The sequence below is a fragment of the Amblyomma maculatum genome, unplaced genomic scaffold (assembly GCF_055883805.1).
Source record: "Amblyomma maculatum isolate TAMU_Amacu unplaced genomic scaffold, ASM5588380v1 scaffold_19, whole genome shotgun sequence".
Lineage (NCBI taxonomy): Eukaryota > Metazoa > Arthropoda > Arachnida > Ixodida > Ixodidae > Amblyomma > Amblyomma maculatum.
Genome location: NW_028146744.1, coordinates 809,488 through 832,328, shown reverse-complemented (window position 1 = coordinate 832,328; position 22,841 = coordinate 809,488). Strand labels below are relative to the sequence as shown.

The window sequence follows — 22,841 nt, the reverse complement described above, 5'->3', positions numbered from 1 at the left end:
CCAGTGCACCACCTTGGCCTTCGCCTTGCCACAGGTGCTTTTCGAACTAGCCCAATTGCTAGCCTCTATGTTGAGGCTAACCGATGGTCATTACAGCGAAGAAGACAATTTACTGCTGTAAGATATGCTACCAAAATATTTTCTCAACTGGACCATCCTTGTCGCCGGCTCCTGCTTGACACAGCTAACACAGAACTTTTCACAAGAAAACCGTCACTAACACCACCATACCCAATAAGATTAGCCACTCATAATGAATATCTGGACATCCCGGTTGGCAGCCTCCATACAACTTCCATAAAAGACTTCATCGCTCCGTGGGAAATGCACACTGTTAATTGCGACCTAACATTCCTTCAAGTCGGAAAACATGCCCTTCCTATAGCCATACAACAGCACTTCATGTCTCTGCAGGCAAAATACATTTGTAATGAGTATTACACTGATGCTTCAAAGTCGACTCAAGTCTCATGTGCCGCACATGGACCACAATTTTCACTAACAAAAACACTGAACAGACATACAAGTATATTTACTGCAGAATCCCACGGTATCCTGTTAGCTGTGAGACACATTATAGAAAACAAAATACAGTCATCGGTCATCTACACAGACTCCCTTAGTGTTTTAACCTCCCTAACTTCTTGGAAATGGCACAATAAGAACCCAGTCCTGAATACTCTATTTAACAACCTTATCACTGCCCATAAATTACAACTTAAAATTACACTTTGCTGGGTGCCAGGCCACCGTAGCATACCGGGTAACGAGGCGGCTGATAGGCTTGCTGTGTCAGCTGCCTGTCGAAATACTACAGACATCGACAAAATAATATACCAGGACCTCAAGCCACACATTAAAAACAAAATTCGACAACAGTGGCAAGAGGAATGGGACACAGCGACTGAAAATAAACTACACACTATAAAACCTATCATAGGCAGGTACACTACAGACAAAAGAGACAGATTCAAAGAAGTAGCCTTGTGCAGGCTGAGAATAGGTCATACACATACTACACACTCATACCTTTTAACGAACTCTCCTGCACCACACTGCTCGAGATGTGGTGATCGACTCACTGTCATTCATGTTTTAATCATATGTGCACAACTGGAACCAGAAAGAAGACGTCATTTTCCCTCCTTGTTCACTCATCAAATACCTGCACACCCATCCATTTTTATTGGCGACAACCCAATGTTTCCTTTAAAACAGGTGCTTAAATTTTTATTACAAGTAGGCTTTTTACATGAAATTTCTTATCGACGTGGGTCTCAGCCCGCTCCTCCTTGAGAGGACGGATGAGATCTTTTAATACATCTACTTATACATTGCGCATCCATTATATATCGCAAATGAATTTTAGGCCCTATACACCATTGTTTTTAGCGATATTACAGAGCGAATACATTTTTAGGCCCTATACACCACTGTTCTTTATCCCTTCATGAAAAATCAACTATTCCATTATATCAACTTGAGTACACCGTTAACCTTGAGTTTGGCACTCTTTGGCCTGAGTCGCCCTTGCGCCATTAAAATCCATCATCATCATCAAAAGGTGGATGGGTTTTAAGATTCTTTGCAGCTGTTTTCCACTTGCCCAAAGGCAGTGCAGAGTTTTGGCCGGTGTGCAATGAGCAGTTGGGCGCATGGTTTTGCTGATGGCATGGCAGCTACGTGCTGGTTGGTGACATTTTATACACAAGGTCTTGTAGACTTTGTGTCTAGTTGGAAAAAAAGAGGATTGTAGCAAATGAGCATTATGCTGAAATAATTTTGTGAGTAGCTTCAAAGAGCAGCCTTTTTTAAAAAATGGCTGCTTTCCATGAAAACATGGCATTAGATTTTTGCTTTTCTAGATGGGGTTTTAAATTTTGTTTTGATGGTTTCTTGCAATCTTTTGCTTGTTCTTCACGACAAATGTATTTACTTCATAGCTTGCAATAAAATGCTTTCATTGCAAATAAGCATTCCTTGTGTGTCGTGCTCTTTGGTCTCATTATTTTGAACTGTAGTAGCCATGACAATCGGAAAACATTTGGGTGAACAGCATTGCATCATGTCTACATTATATTCCTGTAGAAAAAGAGGACGGGCATTGCAGTTGATGTCGATGAGACTGAAATCGACATTTGTTTCAGCTAAACTGTTTCCTCGATTTCGAATCTGGTTTGGGCTACTGCATGTCTAAGGCCCCAGCCAAATATTGCCCACTGCCTCAATAACAGCACATGCTCAAGGACATAAAGAAACTACAAGATGAAAGTTTATTTTTCAACCCTTTGTGATGAGAGCAACTTTACAACAGGTAGAGGTATTGACATAGCACACAGGGATCGGGAATGCCAAAACCTAATGCGGTCTATGAAAGACGGCAAGCATGGGAAAGAGCTAATTAATTTTGACTGCTTGGTGTCCTTTTTATATGCACTGACATTGTGTAGCCCACAGGTGTCTTTACATCTTGCCTCTGCAAAAATGTAGCCATGTATTTAATCTTAAAACCTTAGGATTAGCAGTCGAATGCATAGCCACAAAGTCACTGCTGCACATAGGTAGGAAGGTTTCGGACGTAGGAAGGGAGTAATGTTTTTAAGCCAGGTTGAATCTGAACCATGAGAAACATTTCCCCAAGAGCAAAAAGAGGTGAATGTAAATTTGGAAGGTGCTGTATATATAATGTAAAAAAAGGCAGTTTGCTATCATGTGATCATTTGAAAGGCTGAAAAGTGGATATTAAAGCATTAGTTTAAAATACCTAAGCAAAGGACAGTGCAGCAGGTTATAGAAAGTAAAATAATTTGGAAAACCTTCACAAACACAGATGTGGATTAAAGTACAGTTTCAAGGTAATCATAACAAGGAAGTAGTAATCAGCTATTATTGAAATGAGCAGGCCCTATTTGCCCTGGGCAGGTGGCGTCCTTGGTCCAAAAAGGTGAGGGCATAAGCAGGTCCTCATCTGATGGTTTGTGTGGGTGGTACTTCTATGCTGCCGCAACACCATACCATATGACACAGAGTGCTGGGCATCTTGCAGTCGAGTACCTGCAGTTGAGATTGCAGCACATGGTGCACATCTTTTAGTATGAAGATGCAGAAAACTGAAAAGAAGCATTAGAGAGGGACATGTGATCCAGGAAATAGGGCTTTTCAGCTAATCGATTAGGTTTCCAGGGAGTGAAACAAGTAAGGGATACCAGACACTGGGATGAAGAGATAATGTCAGCAAATGAGCCAAGGTTGGTGGCTGCAGCTAACGCATGAAGCAGCGATGATTGCAGACCATTAATTCCCTTCAGCATACCTAGTGCAGGCAGTGATGATGATGAATCAAAACTCTGTTGCCAATTTATGAAATAACTATAGATATGTAACTGCACTGTGGGAAGCCCACTTAGCCTCTTGATTTTTCTTCCAAGTTTTTGTTATGAATGGACAGAGTGAAAATGCGCAAAGGAAATAAATGCCAGACTAGGAATAAGTGTAGTCCTTCATTGAATGGCTCTAGTGTCGCATTGCTGAACTGTGGTTTAAAAGTTACTTGTGGGGAGATAAATGAGTCATATAGCCTCTGGGAGGCTTGCAGAGAGAGCTGAACTGAGAAGAGAGAACTCGACAGAACAGCAGAGACTTGTGCGAGCACCGTACAACCAGCCGGTTCAAATGGCGCGCCGTTGCAACGGTTGAGTGACAGCGCTGCAGGTGGCGAAAACGTCCAATACCAACAAAAATTAATTCAGTAAAAGGAAACCTTTAGATAATTAAAATTGGCACTTGTAGTTTATGCGTTAGCACCTCCTTTGTTTAACCGAAACTGTATAGTTTCATTTGCAACAATTTTAGATACGATGGTGCGTGCGCCATTATCATCATCATCGCCCCCTCCGCTAAATTATTTTGAGTTGCGGCGCGTTGCATGAAACGTTTTAAAAAAATGTTTGACGCGTTATTGACTCTAGTTATTCTCCTTCCAGTGCTTTGCGGACCCTGTGTTGCGCTTTATCTATTTGTTGTTAATGCTAACGAACCATAAAATGGCTGTGTTCTGTGTTTATACAGCACAGGCGACGCACTTCGCACGGTGAGCATCACTTTGGTAAGTCGAATAGAAAGCCAGCTGATTGCTTTTTGGAAGGAAATGAGTTAATATATTTGAGTGCCATGTTGGTAAGCACGGTGCCTGCGCTAGAACCGCGATTCTTCCGCGAATCGCTGTGTGAAATTAGCTGGGAACGATTTGTTTCGGGACGTTTAACTGTGAACATTGCAGCAAGGTTACTTTCTTGCTGCACTTGAGGTTGTCTGAGAGAAGTTTTGAGCTTGCCTGCGCAGAACTAAATAAAGCGCTCCGTTGAAAGTGTTTAGGCATTGTGACTACAGAGACATCGAAGGCTTACGTTTGTGTCAGAAGTGCTTAGAATTAATTTTTAGTGTGAATGTGAGGCATGTAGCTTTCCCTAGCAGTCGTAAGATCACCGAGGCAAACGTCAGTTTAGCACTTGCATCGGACGCGCCTTTTCAGCACATGCTGCATGTATGCGCCTGTTGTTGCTTTTATGCACGAAGACTGTGGTAATAGTTTGCAGACTGCAAACTATAACTGAATATAGAACTGTTTCAAGTGTGTTGACCGCTTCTTAATAGTGTGTAATGTTGATTTACTAGAAATTAAGCTTCGCTTTTTTTTTTGGGGGGGGGGGGGGGGCAAATAATAAGGGCCTAACACGCTGTCCGTCAGTCCCGAGACGAGTGGTACGCTGTACAGCAAAGTAAATGTACTGCATTACCGAACGGGGTCACGTACTCGTTAGCTATGATTTTTATTTTTATAACTGTAGTGCACAACGTAGATGTAATGTGCGATCGCTTGGTTCTTTCCTAGTGTATTCTTGTAAAACAAATAAACTGGTCAGAACAGCATAGAGATGTGGCTTTAGGGAATGCATCAAAACAGGCTTGCCAAAATGGCTTGCCTCTGTTCTCATTCTTGCTCAGATCCAAAGGCAGTACATTTCATTTATCAACTTAATTTTTTTGTAATTTCAGTGTTTGACTTTACAGTAGTTGTCTGCATGGTAGGTAATCTGCCCAAGTATAGATGACTTGCAGCACTGTCACATTGTTGGTGGACCAGAGCCATGGACGAACCCTGTTTGCCTGCCTAGCCTGCTACTAACTAGCTACCTGCCCCATGGAAGATACCTATACCTGATTTACTATCATGGAGTATGTCTGACAGCCACCTGATAGCTCGCAGCTGCAGCCATGTTGTTTTTATGTTCTACACCTGTGCACTGCAGTGTAACGCTCTATCACGCATTTTAAAAAGGACAGTATTTAATGGCTACATTTTCATCTACAATAATCTGTCACGGTTCCATCCACCAAGGCTGCACGACATTCATAGGTGCCCTAGTGAGGCTCAGAGGAGTTTTGAAAATTCTTGTGCAGTATTGTTGAATTATTACTTACAAAATATTGTCCAGTGAACCAGTTTTAACTGTGAATGTATTTATTTTTTCTAAATTACTACCCACGCAATGTTGTTATTACGGCATTGTGAATGCACAAGATTGTTAGTCTGCTAGAGTTTCCAGTTTGTACAACCCATAGCCATTTAAACAAGAATTGCAATGGTGGCGCTGAAGGGCAGCACTTATCTGCGAGATGGCTGATGCATTGTGAGGGCACCAGACATTCCCCTCATCATCTGCGGCGACTGTCATCGATACTACGAAATCACAGTGGTTGCCAGTGTTCACGTGCGAACTGCTCGGGGTCGCAGTCAACAATTTCAAGCCACTACAAAAAGTGTTAATTGCATTGATTACATCTTTGCATGACAGCCGATGTATCCATCATGAACTATGTCTTACTACAGGTACCATATGCCATTACTTGCTGTACTGTACGACAGCACAGAGTACATGTGTGATTAGTGGGGTAAATAAAATAAATAAATACTGTCTCCACTGGGAATCAAACCTCCATCCCTTGTGTTCCTCACATACTGTACTTTGTTTATGGCAATAGAGCATGAGTCAGCACAGATGCATTCTTGCAGTGGAATTATCTAGGCATAGCACTGCTAATTTTTGTTCTATTGTGGCACCTTTTATGGAGTTCACCGATTTTTTTTTTTTGCATCGTTCATATAATAAACACATAAAATCCCTGCAGCACTATGAAAATTTGCCCGGAGCATTCAACTCGTGCTACAGTATGTGCAGTAAAGCTACCTTTGTCTTTGTGTGCAAAATGAAATTTTTTACGAAAGATTTACATTTTGCATGTTGATTTGATCAGAATATATTGGTTTTGAACATGATTGGAAGAGGCTTTTCAATACCCGAGCTGTTTCATGTGCATGGTTGTTAACTACCATGCTGAACTTTGTAGTCAAGTACAATATGTGCATAGTGCCTATATGCATACAATATATGCATAGAGGCAGGTAGAGTGATTGTTTAGGTGTACTGTAATTATCAGGCTGTGCTAGTATCGTTACAGCTATGATATAAAAATTCGCATCAGGTTTGTAGAACTTGTATTGTGAACAGTGGTTATATGGTGTCTGTGTATTTTATTTTAGCATAGCAGTGATATTGGTGCAAGTTCTGTCAAGTTTGGTTTTGTTTTGATTTTAACTTTGCTTATTGCCACTTATGGACAGCCTTATCACACAGCGCTATTCAGGTTCTACTAGTGTCGAAGATTATTGATTTCACTTTCTTTAATAGACACTGAGGGTTCACTGACACATACGCCACCAAATTTTTTTGTTTCAACTGCTTCAATTGTTTTCCTTCCCAGTGGTGTTGTACATTTTCACAAAAATTTGCTTTCAAAGTGAAGTTGTCGACTTTCTTCCAAGTTGTGTGATATGCTGTGAAAAATGGCATGCGTGTCATGAAACTTGTTCCAGATTTTTTGATCGCATTCTGCATGTACGAGTTTTTTCAACCTTCTATGAATGCTTTGTCTCAAAAATATTAAGTATTCAGGCTAACGTAGGATTAGGTTGCATTCTGGGTTCTGTTGTGCCGGGTAGCAGCTCAGCAGTCAGATTCTTTTACTGGACTTGCCTGAGAGTACGAGTTGTGTGAAGCCTGCACACAGACCCATATCATGCCATTTGACGCAATTTTTACGCTCGACCGCCGTCAGTTTAGAAAAGGACTGTATTGGGTTACTACGACAAACATTACCCCAGCTTGTTTTAGGCGGAAAAAAAAAAAGTTTGTGCCATGGTCGCCATCTTGCATGTTCTCATACACTTTAATTTCAAATTTGTAAAATTTGCTGTTCTCATCGTAGTTGTTCCAACAATACCCCAAGTTTTCCAGAAGTATAGGAACCCAAGAAAATTGTTTTGGAGATTAGAGAATATAAGCCATGCCAGAATAAAATTCTCAAGTTTAGAAAATTTGCTTTTTGCAGCATTTACAGCTGTAAAATACAGAGTAAGGTGGTTCTAGTAAATATATGACGTGTATTAAGAAAAAAGTACCACTCGGTGGCATTTATTTTGGGAAGTTAAATCACAGCACTCAGTTCCTTGCTCGCTTACAGCCGCCCAAACCTTCAACTAGACTGCACAACGCCCACTTTCAACAGTGATGCTGTTTAAGCTGGAGGTTGTTTCATCTATTGTGCGCAGCTTAATGTGTTCGCAGTAATGTCACCATGACCGGATGTGACATCATGACGTCACATCCAGTCATGTCTAATAACCAGAACTGAGGTCACCACATGACATCATGTCCGGTCATGACCGATGACTTCACCGTGCGATTCACGCATATATGAAGCTAACCTTGCCAGGCATCCAATCCAGGCATCCGTGCTGCGCCTTTCATTTGTCGCTTCCTCAAACGCCGTACCACACAGGAATCAGCAGTGTTTTAAATTGGTTTACAGGAAAGAAAAGGCATAATATCTGTTGCACTTGTCCGCTGGCAACAGATAGCCACGATGAGTCTCGAAGTATAATCACGGATAACTTGAGGCAAACAGAAACAGCATCATTGTGTCATCAGTCTTGTACATGACTGCAATCTGCCTTAATTTTTTTCTGTACCCCTGTGCCTTGGCAGGGATCGAACTTGCAGAGAGGTAAAAATAAGGCAAGGCCTTATTTTAGCTTGTATCCTAAGGTCAACATGAATTCCTAGAGGATCACAACTTGTTGAGAAGTGAGGACTGCAGCTTGCCTTTACTACTTTGCACAGATTTACAGTTTCAGAAGTGGTACGAATTATCTGCTACTTGGCTGAAAAGCGGAGCATGCAGCCTGGCTATTTTTGGCAATGGTGGTACTTCCATTATCTTATACATACTCTTTAGCATAGAGTCATGAACTACCACATTATGTGAAAGACTGCCTGACACAAATATAAAGCCTCCATTATCTTATACATACTCTTTAGCATAGAGTCATGAACTACCACATTATGTGAAAGACTGCCTGACACAAATATAAAGCCTCCCTTAACCTAGCCGTATGAAGTGCCTTTGTGGTCTACGGGTAGCATGTCTGACTTGAAATGCAAGAGTCCTGGAGGGTTCGATTCATTTCACCTACCCATCTGATTCGAGAAGCTTGAGTTGGCAGCTCCTGCCAAATCTGCCATATCATATGATCAAGTGACTTTGCACAACCCTGCCACCAATCAATTCCCGGCTATCACCCACAATTTTTCTTTCACAACCCTGATACCAAATTTTATGGTGAATGGCAGCCTTTAACGCTGTCATATCAACATGTAACCAAAATTTGGTTTCCTTCAAGTGGTGGCTTTAGAGAGCTTGTGTTGTTCGTCCCTTTGAGACCTTGATTAGCAGGTGGCAAAGTAGAGACAAGAGGGATGATGAAGAGAAGGTAGGAGGCAGAGGGTGGAGAATGGGTACAATGTGTCGCACTGTGATTTGTAGATTAGGTGGCACAACCCGCTTGCATGGTCGTAACCCATCAGCTGCATTGAGAACAGCAATGCTAACTCCTAGCTCTTACTCCCCTGCACAGATCGTATTGATTGTCTATACTTTTTCTTGGACAAGTTCTTCTGAATATCTCGTAGGATTTTTGCACGGCCCCTGAAGGCTAGGTATTGCTGCAAAGCACCTTCTCCAGAAAACGGAAACATAGAATGACCAGCTTGTTCAGCTTGTTTCTACAATGAGCACAAAACTGGACTCCATTCCACTCGTGAAATATGGAGGAGTCTCTATGACCGGTTATCATTGTATAGTAGAACCCTGCTATAGTAAAGTGAAACTGAAGTCCCATCATAGTAGTGCTTTTGGTAAAACTAGGTTATACTAAACGTCTGGCCGTGGCGTCGACTTCTCACGAAATGGCATTGCTGCACACGCATTACATGGAATCGCGAGGAAATTTTTTCTTAAAAAAAAAATAAGTAGTGCTTTTTTTTTATGGTTTTACCGCTAGGCTCATCAGCACTGAGAAGAAGCCAACTTTAAGGCCTTGGAGCCGTGAGGGAAAGCATGCAGCGCGTAGCGGGAAAAATGTAAAGCTGACCAAACACAAAAAGAAGACGGCCGGTCACTTAAAAATAGAGTAAAAGTGCAGCAAGAAAAAGGGAAGCGAAGAAACGGCCGAACATTCACACAACACTATTCAGCACGAAGGAGTAGTGGCAAGAATTGGAGGCGTGGCTTGTGTGGTTTTGCAGTGCTGGACTGTCGCGCATTTTTCATCTGTTGCCTCTTAAAAGATGGAAACAGCGGAAGATGATGCTGCGCTCACGCAATGCTTTGGTTCTCAGCTGGAATCAAGCTCGGCTGTATTCGTATCCATGTTGCATTCATGCTAAACAGGTACTTCTACAAGCTGTAAAAGAAAAAAAAAATGAAAAAGGAAATGGCACAGAGATGATAAGAGAGAGATGGAAGGCATTTTAGAGCGTTCTTTTCATAAAGCAACAAGATGTGCTTAGTAAGCAGACTTTAATTACGAGATAGTATCTTCAGGACCGTGTCATCACTAACAACTGATATAGTAAGATTTTGGCCGGTCCCGGTGACTTTACTGTGATGAGGTTCTACTGTACTTATCAGTTCGCAAAGAGCACTTCCTGGCAGAAGGGCAGCTCAACACTGTTAATGTGGAAAAGCACTCACTACTCTGCTCGTGCTCAAACTGAAACCCACATCTGAATTTGATTATGCTTCCTGCAGGAACGACCTTTAGTCTGCATCTCAAGTGAGCATGCGGGGTATCTTGATGCTTATTTTTATTTTTTGTAACCGCAACCTCGAGCAGACTAATTCGCCAAAGCTGGCAGCGCTGGTTATGTATACGTTTGCCGCTGGCTCAAGCCTGCACTGCAGTGAAGTACAGGCACAGAGCAACGCTAGAGAAGAGCACGGGCGTTCAAATTACGAAACTTTTCTGCCCCAGTCAAAAAGAATTCCATTTAAGCTTCCGGGAAAAAAAAAATGCTAGAGTGGCCCTGCGCAATATAATACCAGCTAGTACCACATCACTACTCTCTACAGCGACTTTCTGTTAGCTAGTGCCAAGTTACTGTATATCTGGCAGAACCACATGGAATGGTTTGTGGGGTTTAATGTCCCAAAGCGACTCGGGCTATGAGAGACGCTGTAGTGGAGGACTCCGGAAATTTCGACCACCTGGGGTTCTTTAACGTACACTGACATTCCACAGCACACGGTCGCCTTGCCTTTCGCCTCCATTCGAAAAGCGGTCGCCGAGGCCAGGATTCGATCCCGCATCCTTCGGAAGTGCCCTAACCACTGCGCCACCCCGGCGGGGTAACACATTAATGTGTCACGACAAACACAAAATAACAAAAGGAACAGCCAAGGTCGTAATGAGCGACTGCAGGTGACAAATGCATCGGTCCCTGGTACTCGTGCTTTTTTAACATCACACTATGCAGCACTGAACTGAATGATCATACGAGTAAAAAGTAAAAACTCTAGGGGCACTTTGAACCACTAAAGAGCAATGAGGTGAAAGCCTTTATTGCATGGTGGTCTGATGCCCTCCACTATGGCACCTCCTTCCTCGTTTTCCTTATGGCTCGATTCAGGTGTTCGTGGAGAAGTGTGAGATACGCCTTTTCTTTCCTGTAAACCAATTTGAAATGCTGCTGATGCTTGCTGTACTGCGTCTGCTTTTGTATGCTGTGTCATGTGGCGTTAGAGCAAACGCCAAATGAAAGGCGCTGCACTGACGACTGGATCAGGTTAACTTTCACATGTGCTCGAGTCGCCTGGTAACGTCATGACATCATAGTAATCTCTGTCATTATCATCACTGTCACTATCATTATCAGTCAGTATCTATCACTAAGTTCTTCACTGACAGATTTAAAGGTAAACAGCACAACCATGCAACTGCTCGCAAGATTCCAATGACAGCTCTCGCATGTTGGAATGGGGACGGAGGAAAGCAGTGGCAATGTGAGTGGCAAGTATGTATTTCCTGGGGCGGCTGTGCTGGGCAGATATCGTGCTAGAAAAACTGGCTACCCTGTATACGCAGTGCCTGGTGTCATCGATAGTACCGGAACTATGGAAGAACGCAAACATTATCCTCATTCATAAGAAAGGGGATGCTATGAACCTTAAAAATTAGACCAATCAGCTTACTGTCTGTTACGTATAAGGTGTTTACAAAGGTAATCGCTAATAGAATCAGGGCAACCTTAGACTGCAATCAAGCAAAGGATCAAGCAGGGCTTCAGAAACGGTACTCTACTATCGATCATATCCATACCATCAATCAGGTGATAGAAAAATGCTCGGAATATAACCAGCCCTTATACATAGCATTCATTGATTACGAAAAAGCATTTGACTCAGTTGAAACCTCGGCGGTGATGCAGGCATTGCGAAATCGGGGGGTAGACGAGCCGTACGTTGAAGTGCTGGAAGATATATATAGTGGCTGCACAGCAACCATAGTTCTGCATAAAGAAAGTAACAAAATTCCGATAAAGAAAGGTGTTAGGCAAGGAGACACAATCTCCCCAGTACTATTCACAGCTTGCTTAGAGGAAGTATTCAGAGACTTGGAATGGGAGCAGTGAGGGATAAGGGTAGATGGAGAATACCTCAGTAATCTGCGATTTGCTGATGACATTGCCTTGCTAAGCAACTCGGGGGATGAACTGCAAATAATGATTGATGACCTAGACAGGAAAAGTAGAAAGGTAGGCTTTAAAATCAATATGCAGAAAACTAAGGTAATGTTCAACAGCCTCAGAAAGGAACAGCAGTCTACATTAGGTAGCGAAGTACTGGAATTAGTAGGCGAATATGTCTACTTTGGACAGGCAGTACCCGCAGATCCGGACCATGAAAAGGAAATAACAAGAAGAACAGGATTGGGATGGAGCGCATTTCGCAAGCACTCGCAGATTATGACTAGCAGCTTATCGTTATCGCTCAAGAGGAAAGTATACAACAGTTGCATCTTACCTGTACTCACCTATGGGGCTGAAACGTGGAGGCTAACCAAGAGAGTTTTACTTAAGTTGAGGACAACCCAGAGGGCTATGGAACGAAAAATGGTAGAGGTAACATTAAGAGAGAGGAAGCGTGCACAGTGGGTCAGAGAAATAACTCAGGTTACCGACATTCTAGTGGAAATTAAGAAATGGACATGGGCCGGACATGTAGTGCAAAGAGAGGATAACCGATGGTCGCTGAGGGTAACAAACTGGATTCCAAGGGAAGGAAAGCGTAGCAGGGGGCGGCAGAAAGTTAGATGGGCGGATTAAGAAGTTCGCAGGGGTGAAGCGGATGCAACTAGCACAGAACCGGGTTAAGTGGAGAAATATGGGAGAGTGCAATGGGTATAGTCAGGCTGATGATGATGAATCCCACAGACTTTCGGTAGAAGCAATGTTAGGTAACCCAAGGGCCGCCTTATACGCCAGCCTAATCGTAGCGTCCACCTTGTTTTCCTCCGTCACTTCCATATTCATACAAGGCGTCGCATAAACTGTTCTACTGATCACGAATGCCTGTACCAAATGACTTGACTCCTTTTCCTGCAATCCTCTCTTTAGATTGGCGATTCTTTCAGTGAGCCTCATGGCGGCGTTTACCGTATTCTTTAGCTTTCCTAAGGCCTCCTTATTTTTCCTGTTAGTCTGCAAGTACATGTCCTGTTGTAGCGTATCCTCCTCCTCCAATTGTCTGTCTCTACCCCTGGTGACACAGAGTAACATCGCACCAAGTGGTGACACACAAGCGATCTGTATCTGAAGAATGGTGGCAGCTTAGATGAAGAAATGTTCATGTCAGGCCGCACAACAAAAAACACTGAAATTGTGTGATTCAGCAACTTCAGCTACAGATTTTTTTTATCGCACTAGCAGCAAAAAAGCCAGAAGAGTCTGTCAGAAGAAGCTCTGATTTCAGCTTTTAGCGATTCAGGTACTACAATTACAGTGGCCAAAGGTGCACACAGTTTCCGTACCCACTTGCTTTTGAGTATGTACACATGATCGCTGCATGTTCTCAGTTTTATCTCTGTTTAGGAGAGTGTCCACAATCGTTAGCAACGATCTGATGACACTGAAACACAAGCGTGTAGTTTTCATGTAGATAGGAACCTAGTGTATACTTGAGTGAAGGCTCTCCAGCTTATGATACAAACTATTTGTAAAAATAAAAATAAATATGATTGTACAGGGATTTTGGGGAAACCCAACAGGTTGCTTGTTTTGACGGATGTTTGTAAGAAATGACTAAGTGAAATGCTCAAGTTCATAGGCCTCTTGTTCGTCCAACACGGGAATTATGCAAATTCACTGGCTGAAGCTGCATTGGAATAACTAGGAGCACGCTCTAAACCAGTAAAAGGAGTGAGAGTATCCATTTGGTCACACCAGTTACAGCGCACTGCACTACCGAGGTAGCAGAGGAATCCAACTGGTGGAGGAAACTCGTACGTCGGCCCCGAGTATTCCTTGCCTCTGTAAATGCAAATAAATGAGAGTAATACAGCAATTACATTTAGTTTGCATAAATTCAGCAAACTCACTCACAGTAGAATTTGATTTGAGTAAAGCAAGTGAGAGTGCCTGCCGCAGAAGGAAAAAGGCAGTAACGAGACTAGCAGTCAATGCTAGCACAAATACAAATATTTAGCACACTTGCAAAACACTGAAATAGCAACAAAGAGACTAAGTTAAATTACGTGTGCAGTAAGTGCGGAATATGCTGCGGCTTGCATGGAATTGTAATCAAGAGTGCTTATAGCAGCAACTGCCAAGCTCTTTGACAGGATTACGAGGTACAGTCTTTGTCAAAAGTGTAGAGTCCAGGGGTTCTGCTTCTGGGCCAGTTCCTGCGGCTTGTAATGAATTTCCGGTATTCCAACTTTGTTGATGGCAAGAAGATTTTTTGTCCTACCCCCTTCAGTGGCCTCAACTAATTCTACATCAGTGCCACAATTCGGCTCAGAAGCGGACCCCCCGGGCTCTACACTTTTGACAAAGGCTGTACATGCAACGGTGCCTCACTCCCCTCAACAAAACGTACCACCTCAGGTTAATTATTGCTTTGTTTTCAAATAAGCTGTCCATGGCCTTGACAGCAGCTTGAAGCCAAGCACTGCCCACTATTTATGGAGGCATTGTTTCTGCTATCATTCCCAGTTTTCTCAAAGTGATGACGCTGTTGGAGCAAGCAAAAGATATATATTAGGGAACTCTGCGTTAGCGACATGCATCTGAAGTGTTAAATCTATATAAATAAGCTCAGCGAGTTCTACCAATGCAGTTATTTTCGTAGTAAAAGGGCAGATACTCTCATGGGCAAGAACCTATGATAGCCGAAGAGTCACCCTCATTGCTGCATGCACCGATGTGAGTACTCGACAGTGGAACGTGTGAGCATATAAGCACAATAAATTCGTGCGGGTATATGCCCGTATCTTGTAGCAATTTTATGCTGAGCAGTAGGCTCGTTTCACTCCGGGGCTCATTTCGCACTGGGCCAGTTTACATTTATACTATCTCTCAGCTAGCCAGCAACTCCCCTTCTTTAGCACTTCGTCGACGCTGTAAAGAAGCTGACCTCTTGCACTGCAGCACCACGTATGGGCCGCATAGATAAATACCTTACGACAGTTTTTTGACGGAAGCACGACCGTTTCTATGTGCCCAGCCACTCTATCTGCTGAAGCTGCGAGGAAGGCAATAAAACCTCCTGATCATAAACCAGCGCGTTCACGCTGGCGCACCACACCAAAATGCCTGCTACTGCCCAAACAAACTAGACCACAAACGAAGAATCTTAAAAAAAAAAAAAAGCAAATTACAAACTTCCGTGACTCTCGACTCACAAATAGTTTCACATCATCTGTAAGTCGCCGCGTACGTCCCAATACCCCAGTGCACCCCGAAGACAACAGCAACCGGCGACTGATCGGTGCTGTATGCAACGGTTGTTTCAAGCGCGAAGAAACGGGATCGACGCCATTATGCAGTCTCCACATGCCTTCGCCCGGTGACTGTCGCGTGATTATGCCGCGTCAGTAATTGTGACTACCGCATAGCTGCACTGCCGTGTAAAAACTCGTTAAAAAAGCTGCAAGACGGTAGCAGAACGCCGACAAATGCTTTACCTAGAGCTCGCGGACATGTACGAAACACCATCATTCGCGTACGACTCACCGTAGTCGGAGGCTGCAGACAGGCCAGGGACAGGACCGAAGGCTACGCTGTTGAATTTAGGGCAACAATCCACAAACTGAATCAGATTTTCACCGAATTTGCATCTATCGGGATGATGCCCCACAAACTAAAACAAGCCGACGCATGAAAAGCGACCTAGGGCTCGCAAGGCGCGAGCACCCGTTGCCCGAAAAGCGCGCCAGCTTTTGCGGGTGCGGTGGTTCGAAACGGGTTAATTGGCATCTGGGTTTGAGGCTTATTTCCAGAAAAAAGCAAATACTAAAAGTTGTTTGACGTCACATCCGTCGAGAGAATCAACGCGTCCTCCTTTCCACTTTGGTTCTGTGCGCGCATGCGCAGTTCACGGAGCCGGCTCTCTGCAAGTTCAGGTCGTCTTGCGTATGGGCGATACGTACAGCTAAAACGTGTTTTGCCCGGGGCCCGATCCTCGATATTCGCCTTTTCGGCCATGTTGTGACGTACCCGTGACGTAAATATTGGGGCGGCGCTAAAACGCGTATAAACAGAAATTGATGACGAAATTTAAAAAACAAGGAAAAAAGTTACAAAAAATAACGCCGTCGTCTGCTACTTGGCGCCGATTACAAAAATGCCAACGCTGCGATGCCAAGAAGCTGAAGGGTCGGTGCGAACAGTGTTTACGCTGCATACACGCGTCGCGCGGCAGGGCAAGGCTGAGGAGATAGTGAGATACTTACGTATACATTGCGGCTGTACTGTACTATTATAGTAACGGTAGTTGCGACCACAGTGCATCATAGTACACACGCTGTCGGACGTCCACCAGCAGCTAGGCTGAGCGAACGGCGGTACTCGACGCAAACCCCACAAACAGCCGGTCGTCAAGTGTGAGCGATGCCTCACTTGAGATGCCTGCATGTTGCTAGCTGTCCGTGTTTCATTTATGGACTTAGTCGCGCAGAGAAATCGGCGAGTATCAGGATTAAAGAATTTGTTTACGAATACTGAGAATTGGAAGCGCCCAACAGATTTTCGGGCTGCAGTTGCCTCTAGAGAAGAGACGCACCTATCCGACGACAACGCTGGCCTTCTCAGGGTATCACTGTCGTTGGAAACTGCCTGCGGCAGCCCACCGTTTCCATCATGTTAGCAAGTCTGCTACGGCCGGGTATACGTGTCGGCTTCTGTGGCGTAGCGTGCGGATATCGGCCCGACTGGAGCGGCGTAGTGAAAACACGCATAGTGGAGAGCTCGATTAGGCCATATATCTGGCGATCTTAGCATGCGCTGACATCGGACCACCTTTAGCGTGTTAATTCCATCGAAATGCGATCGTCGTAGCTGGGCTACGCACATATTGCGGGTCAGAGAGCCGAGCGTCTATAATCATTACTGAGCCATCGCGGCGGGGACGTTTTCACGCAGCCGCAAAAATAAGCAGATAAGATTTTCTGGCAGCAATGAAAATGCAATGAAAAGTGTATCCAGATGCCCACTGGCAGCAACAGGTTAGCTTTCACGCTGATGGCATTTAATGTGCCCTGAATTAGACATAGCACGCTGTATGCACATTTCACCGCATGCAGAGTGTGTCACTCTGTTGTGGCAGATGCCTCGTTAAAATAATAATAATAAAAAAAAAAGCTGTCGGTATTATTCTGCTTGGTTTCTGAGCATGTTGCATAAAAACATTTTATAAAAGTAGCAACACTGCTCGTCTGATGCAGGTGCACATCACACCACAATGTCACAAGAGAAACAAAATTTGTCAGGTACAGCCTAGTTCCTTTGCTACTGTTTACCAGTTTTGCACTTGCAATAGCATCCGGCACTTTCTTTCAGTTCAGCATGATTCCTCAGAGGAGAGAAGGGTGATGAGGTCGGCTAGAGATATGCCTTCACATATACTATTTGACGATCAGGAAGTGAAGGAACAGACATGAAGAGTGAATATGATATATGATGCCTAATTACAATGAGCTAGATGCAGTACGGAAACCATTTTCTTGAAGCAATTGTCAATTGAATGTAGCATTCATGCACACATTAACCAGTGCACATGCTATATACACAAAGCCCGAACCTGTCTCTGAGTGAAGCAAGGGAGCCAAAGGGGAAAGCAAGCGTGACTTTAAAGACACCGTAAGTAAAAAGTAACAGCAACAAAAAAGAAAAACAGAAGCATGCACAGGAACAATATTCGACAAAAAGAGGCATGAATTGCAAGGCCTGCAGCAATGTGGCCTGCAGCACATCAGGGTGGTGTTCTGGATTTTTTGGCAAAGGTTCATTAATGCCAGGTGATAATACTGTATGATTTGTATTGGCTGTGCCATCCCCTGTGTGCTCTTCCAGCAATGCATAATGTCCAACGTGCAACTGTCTAACATCCACTCTCTACACTCTGACTCAAAAACATGCTCAAATGAACCTCACCTGAATACGGGCATAAATATGGGAATAAAGCATGAAATTTACTTTTTCGACATTCTGATTGCATATCATTGGAAAACTAAACGTGATTTAAATGAGCGTATGATTTGCAGCTAGTGCGTCTTGTATGCATGGTTCTTCCAACAGGTTGCAGTATAGCTTATGTCCTTTATTTTGGTAAAACATGCACACTTTAAGAGACCTGCTACTCACGTAACACATTCCCTGTAGCTTTAAACAGCTCGTCGTTGACTAACAATTGGTGTATCATTTGCTTTCGGTACTTTTTGGCATTTTTTTTTACATGCACCTGACATGAAGCCTTGCTTATAAGAAAACTGAAAATTACAATATACAAAACAATACAAAATTTATTTACAGGACTGCACACTCTACAATACACAGCCTAAAATGAAAGGCTGTCACACATTCAAGTAATTACAGTATTGTTGTACTTGTACAGCTCATCGCCATATCTGAAAGGTGGCACGGCCTTGGAGACCAAAGAAGAGAAATTAGTTATACAAAGCAAGGGAACACAAGATAGGGTCAAAAACCCATTCTCCAAGTGTTTGGCCCAAGATAACCCCAACACCAGCAAAGCAAGCACCCACTGTTTTACCAATGAGTACCCAACACCACTGAGGATTGGTCCCCAAATGCTCAAACCACTAGGCTGCAACTACAGTCAAGGGATGCTATGCGTTCCGCAGTATTACCAGTATCAAAGATTATGGAACTCAACGTCATTTAAATGGTAGTCGGCACCTGGGACAGAGCAAGTATTCCCCGATTCTGTTATGGACAGGGCAAAGGTAGTTATAGTGTGTGTAAGAATGATTTTATCTGTGCATAAATGCCTGCCACACCTAGAATGTTCCCTTTATGCAGTCTACCAAAAAGGAGAAATGTTTGTCTCAGGAAGACAAGCCTTAAGCATTATTTCAGCAAGTCACTCAATGTGACGGCTATCAGGCAAACCAGCACAGCACTTGAAAACTTCATGCTCTAAAAACAATTGTGGGGACACGCAAGCTCAGCATTTACCGCTATGACACAACAGCTTTTATGGCTCCTGTCTGCAGACTCTCATTCGTGTGAATCGACTTTGCTACTGCTAACATCTAGTATTTATTCTATGATACATATCAGTAGCATATACCTGTAAGTTATCCAATTATGTGGAAGACCACTTGTCTAGATACCTATAAAGCCCACTCTAACCAAGCTGTACGGATGCGTTTCCATGGCCTAAGGGTTGCCTGTCTTATTACCCAAAGATCCTGCAAGGTTTATCACCTCACACATTCATCTCAAAGGTGAAGCCAGAGACATCACACTGAGTACTCGGCCATGTCACCTGTCTGAAATGTGCCCAAGATTTTCCACTCACAACGTCGCGTTTTGTGCAGAAAAGAGGCTTTAACGTTGCTGCATCAAAAAAAAAAAAGCAAGAAGCCAATAGCTGAACATCTACGCTACAGTAGGCTCTGCTGGCTCGCAAGACATTTGACCACAGTGTCAACAGCCGAGTTATAGATGCAGCTGTGGCAGAGGCTGTACCACAGAAACAACAGATGAATGTGGTCAAGATAAAATGAAATCGCTTTGTTCACAAATTCTTCAATACATCATGAAAAAGAATGGCTCACTTATGGATAGTATGACGTCTACTGTGTTCAATAGAATTGTACCTTCAGGAAGTTATCTTTTGAATGCAATCTTAAGAATATATTGTGGTGTTCAATTTAGGCTGTACACATAGCAGACGTGCAAAATATGCAACACATTCTGAGGGTTAAATGCAGAGAGGATTGCTGAAGCTGATATAATAGGAAAGCATAGGGATACTAGATAACATAGAAAACACATGCGACAATAGGATAGGTGTAAGTGAAACTAGCGCAGCTGTCACTTATGAGAGCAAAAAGTTATACAACTCAGTACTAGCACAATGGTACAAAATGTTGAAAAGTGATGATGAAACACAAGTTTCCTTGAAAGTGCTTCTACATAAATGAAATGAAAGTGATTGGCATAAAATTTGTGCCCCTTCCTTAAAATTCTCAATTTAAAGCTCACAAAGAACAATGAAGGCTACAAAAGCAACTAACAGAAAAAAAGTAATGAAGCAGTTATACACAGCTGCAATCATTCGACAAACATCTCGAGTGATGAAGCCAGTCTCCAGTGGCTTAGAGCATGAATATGTGAGCTTTACCAACCCTCTTTTAACATATGTGAGTGCCGGAGGGCATGTGGCAGCAGCAAGAATGTGTCAAGAAGCAAATGGCCCAGATAGCAGCCTCATAATAGAGGTATGGAAGGACTACACACAACGCTATCATGGAGGGAGGTATTTTATGGAACAAGATATGTAGAAATGCACAAAAGGAGCAAAGCATTTTGTAGAGCTGCAGTCAAAAATTTATGAAGGACAATCTTATCAAAAAGATTTTATTTCACTCCTGCGCTTGTGCATCATTATTGTGACTATGAGTTATATAGTGAAACATGAAATGTCAAGCAATTTATCCCGTACACAAATGAATGCATTCTTTCCCCTGCGAAGCCACCTTCAAGAACTTTTGCCAGTGGGTGCACATGCACATCAATATCACCTAGTTACAAAACAGAGAAGTCAATAGTTGCCTTTGTGAAAAAACTGAAGAATACAAAAATGTTCATTGATCGCCGAGCCACACAAATGATGCAGAGGTTAAACAGGTTATCTGGGATCTTGATTAACATCACTACAAAGCATCAGTAATTGCAGTGCAAAATGAAACTGGCAAATTTTGCAAAAGTGGAATCTAAAATTGCCAAAATGGGTTGACAAGTTGGCGGGGGCCTCATTTTCCGTGCATACAACAATGAAAGACACTGACCACCAAATAGATGCACAAATTATCCTTGGGAAAACTAGTTGATTGCTGTTCATCTACATTCAGCATATGAAGGAAGCAATAGAAAACAAGCATAAAGGCAACCAAATACAAAGAAGCACAGCTCGCTTCACTCTGCAGTTTGTGGAAAAACACAGTGGGCACCTCACATTTCACCCTAGTAGCACACAAGATAGGTGTAACGAAATGGACTCTGCTATGGTAAACGACTGCAGACACATCCACCAGGGTGCACATATGTCAAATATTCTCACTGAAGTAGTACATCGCAGGCTGCCTGCTTGCCACAAACACCAAAGTGAATTGTGAACTGTTGCTGCCCGCATGTCCTACTCAGAATGGCACTTCTGGAGGTAGAAGGAGAACGTTTTTGTACCTTCCTGTGTTTCATTGACATGAAGCACTTAATAAAATGCACACTGAGTTTAAGCAGAACACAAAAAAGCAAAGTATACAACAAAGAATGACAGCTCTCAGCAAGGGCCACAGCACTTGTAGAATACACTCAGTATGTCTACAGATGGTAGACAAAAAATTATAGCACCAAGGAAAGGTTTGGTTTCGTTTGTGGGGTTTAACATCCCAAAGCAACTCAGACTATGAGAGACGTCATAGTGGAAGGCTCCGGAAATTTCGACCACCTGGGGTTCTAACATCGCACTAATGTGCACTAACATCGCACAGCACATGGGCGCCTTGCTTTTCACCTCCATCGAAAAGCGGCCGCCGAGGCCGGGATTCGATCCCGCATCTTTGGGAACAATAGTCGAGCGCCGTAACCACTGCGCCACCCCAAAGCTGAACTTGGTTCTTGCACATGCTATCAACAAAATGTACACCAAAGAGATGGTTATATCTCAAAACCACAGAAAAAATTAAGACTTGGACGGCTTTTCAGCAGTATGCTATCGAACATGAAGCAGTAAGAATGTGCACATTGATCACTTGTGGCATATATCAAAATCATGACAGCGAGTGAAAATCTCAAGTGCAGGTGATCAAGTTGTTCCTGTCCGAGTTAATATAAATGTTGCACGTCCTCTTCCTTGTACTTGTTGATGTTCCTGCTGCGATTACCATTTGCAGGTGGCGTCAATGTCATGTGATCTGCACACACTACAAGCTGTAACGATCTTCAAAAAGAGCTGTCCATCTGCATAGCACTTCACATCTGATGTGGCCGTCCAGGGACAAGGCGTGGCCTCCCAGATTATACAAGCCTAGCAGAGAGGTTAATGATGTTGAATATGGCCCCAGGACTTCTCGACCACATGATGACTCGGATTGGAAGTGCTGCAACGGCTGCACAAGGTCCACACGATCACCTGCAAATGTTTAGTGCCTAAATTATATGCAAATAAAATATCAAACACGCATGGCACAGGAACATTCAAAATCATCAAAGCTACAAGCTAGGCTGCGGTAAAGTGTAATCTATGAATGCAAGAAATGGTCAGTGCAAAACCTAAACCTAAGTGAACCATTTCCGTAACAGGTAAAGACGGCTTGGTGGCGGAAATTGTATTGTGGCTAACTTTTTCTTTCTTTTTTTGCAATTAAAGGAACGACTTATATCAGGCGATTTCACTTGTTTTTCCTTTCTCGGTCGTCGAAACCATTAACCAAGAAATCTTGACAACTACAAGCACACTCAGTTTTTTTTTTTTCTTTTTTTTTAAGTTCGTGCAGTGTAGAGAAGTTGAAGAAAATTATAATGCGTCGTAGAAATATGCAGCTAAAAGCAACGCAAAGTGCTGATTAAAAATATCGAATTCGCCGCATGCGTCCTGTGAGTATTCCTTTAATCTTCAGTCATTTCCCGCCTGCGTAC

At 43.1% G+C, this 22,841-nt stretch overlaps 1 protein-coding gene and 1 long non-coding RNA gene across 4 annotated transcripts in view; one reads left to right on the top strand and one right to left on the bottom strand.

The window, feature by feature from the left end:
- Positions 1–22,841, bottom strand: part of LOC146171557 (uncharacterized) — a 342,743-nt gene that overhangs the window by 232,304 nt on the left and 87,598 nt on the right. The window lies entirely within an intron of this gene.
- LOC146171558 (uncharacterized) lies at positions 3,566–22,389 on the top strand. Its single transcript, XR_014702824.1, has 2 exons — positions 3,566–4,105; positions 22,097–22,389. It is a non-coding gene; the product is annotated as an uncharacterized LOC146171558 (long non-coding RNA).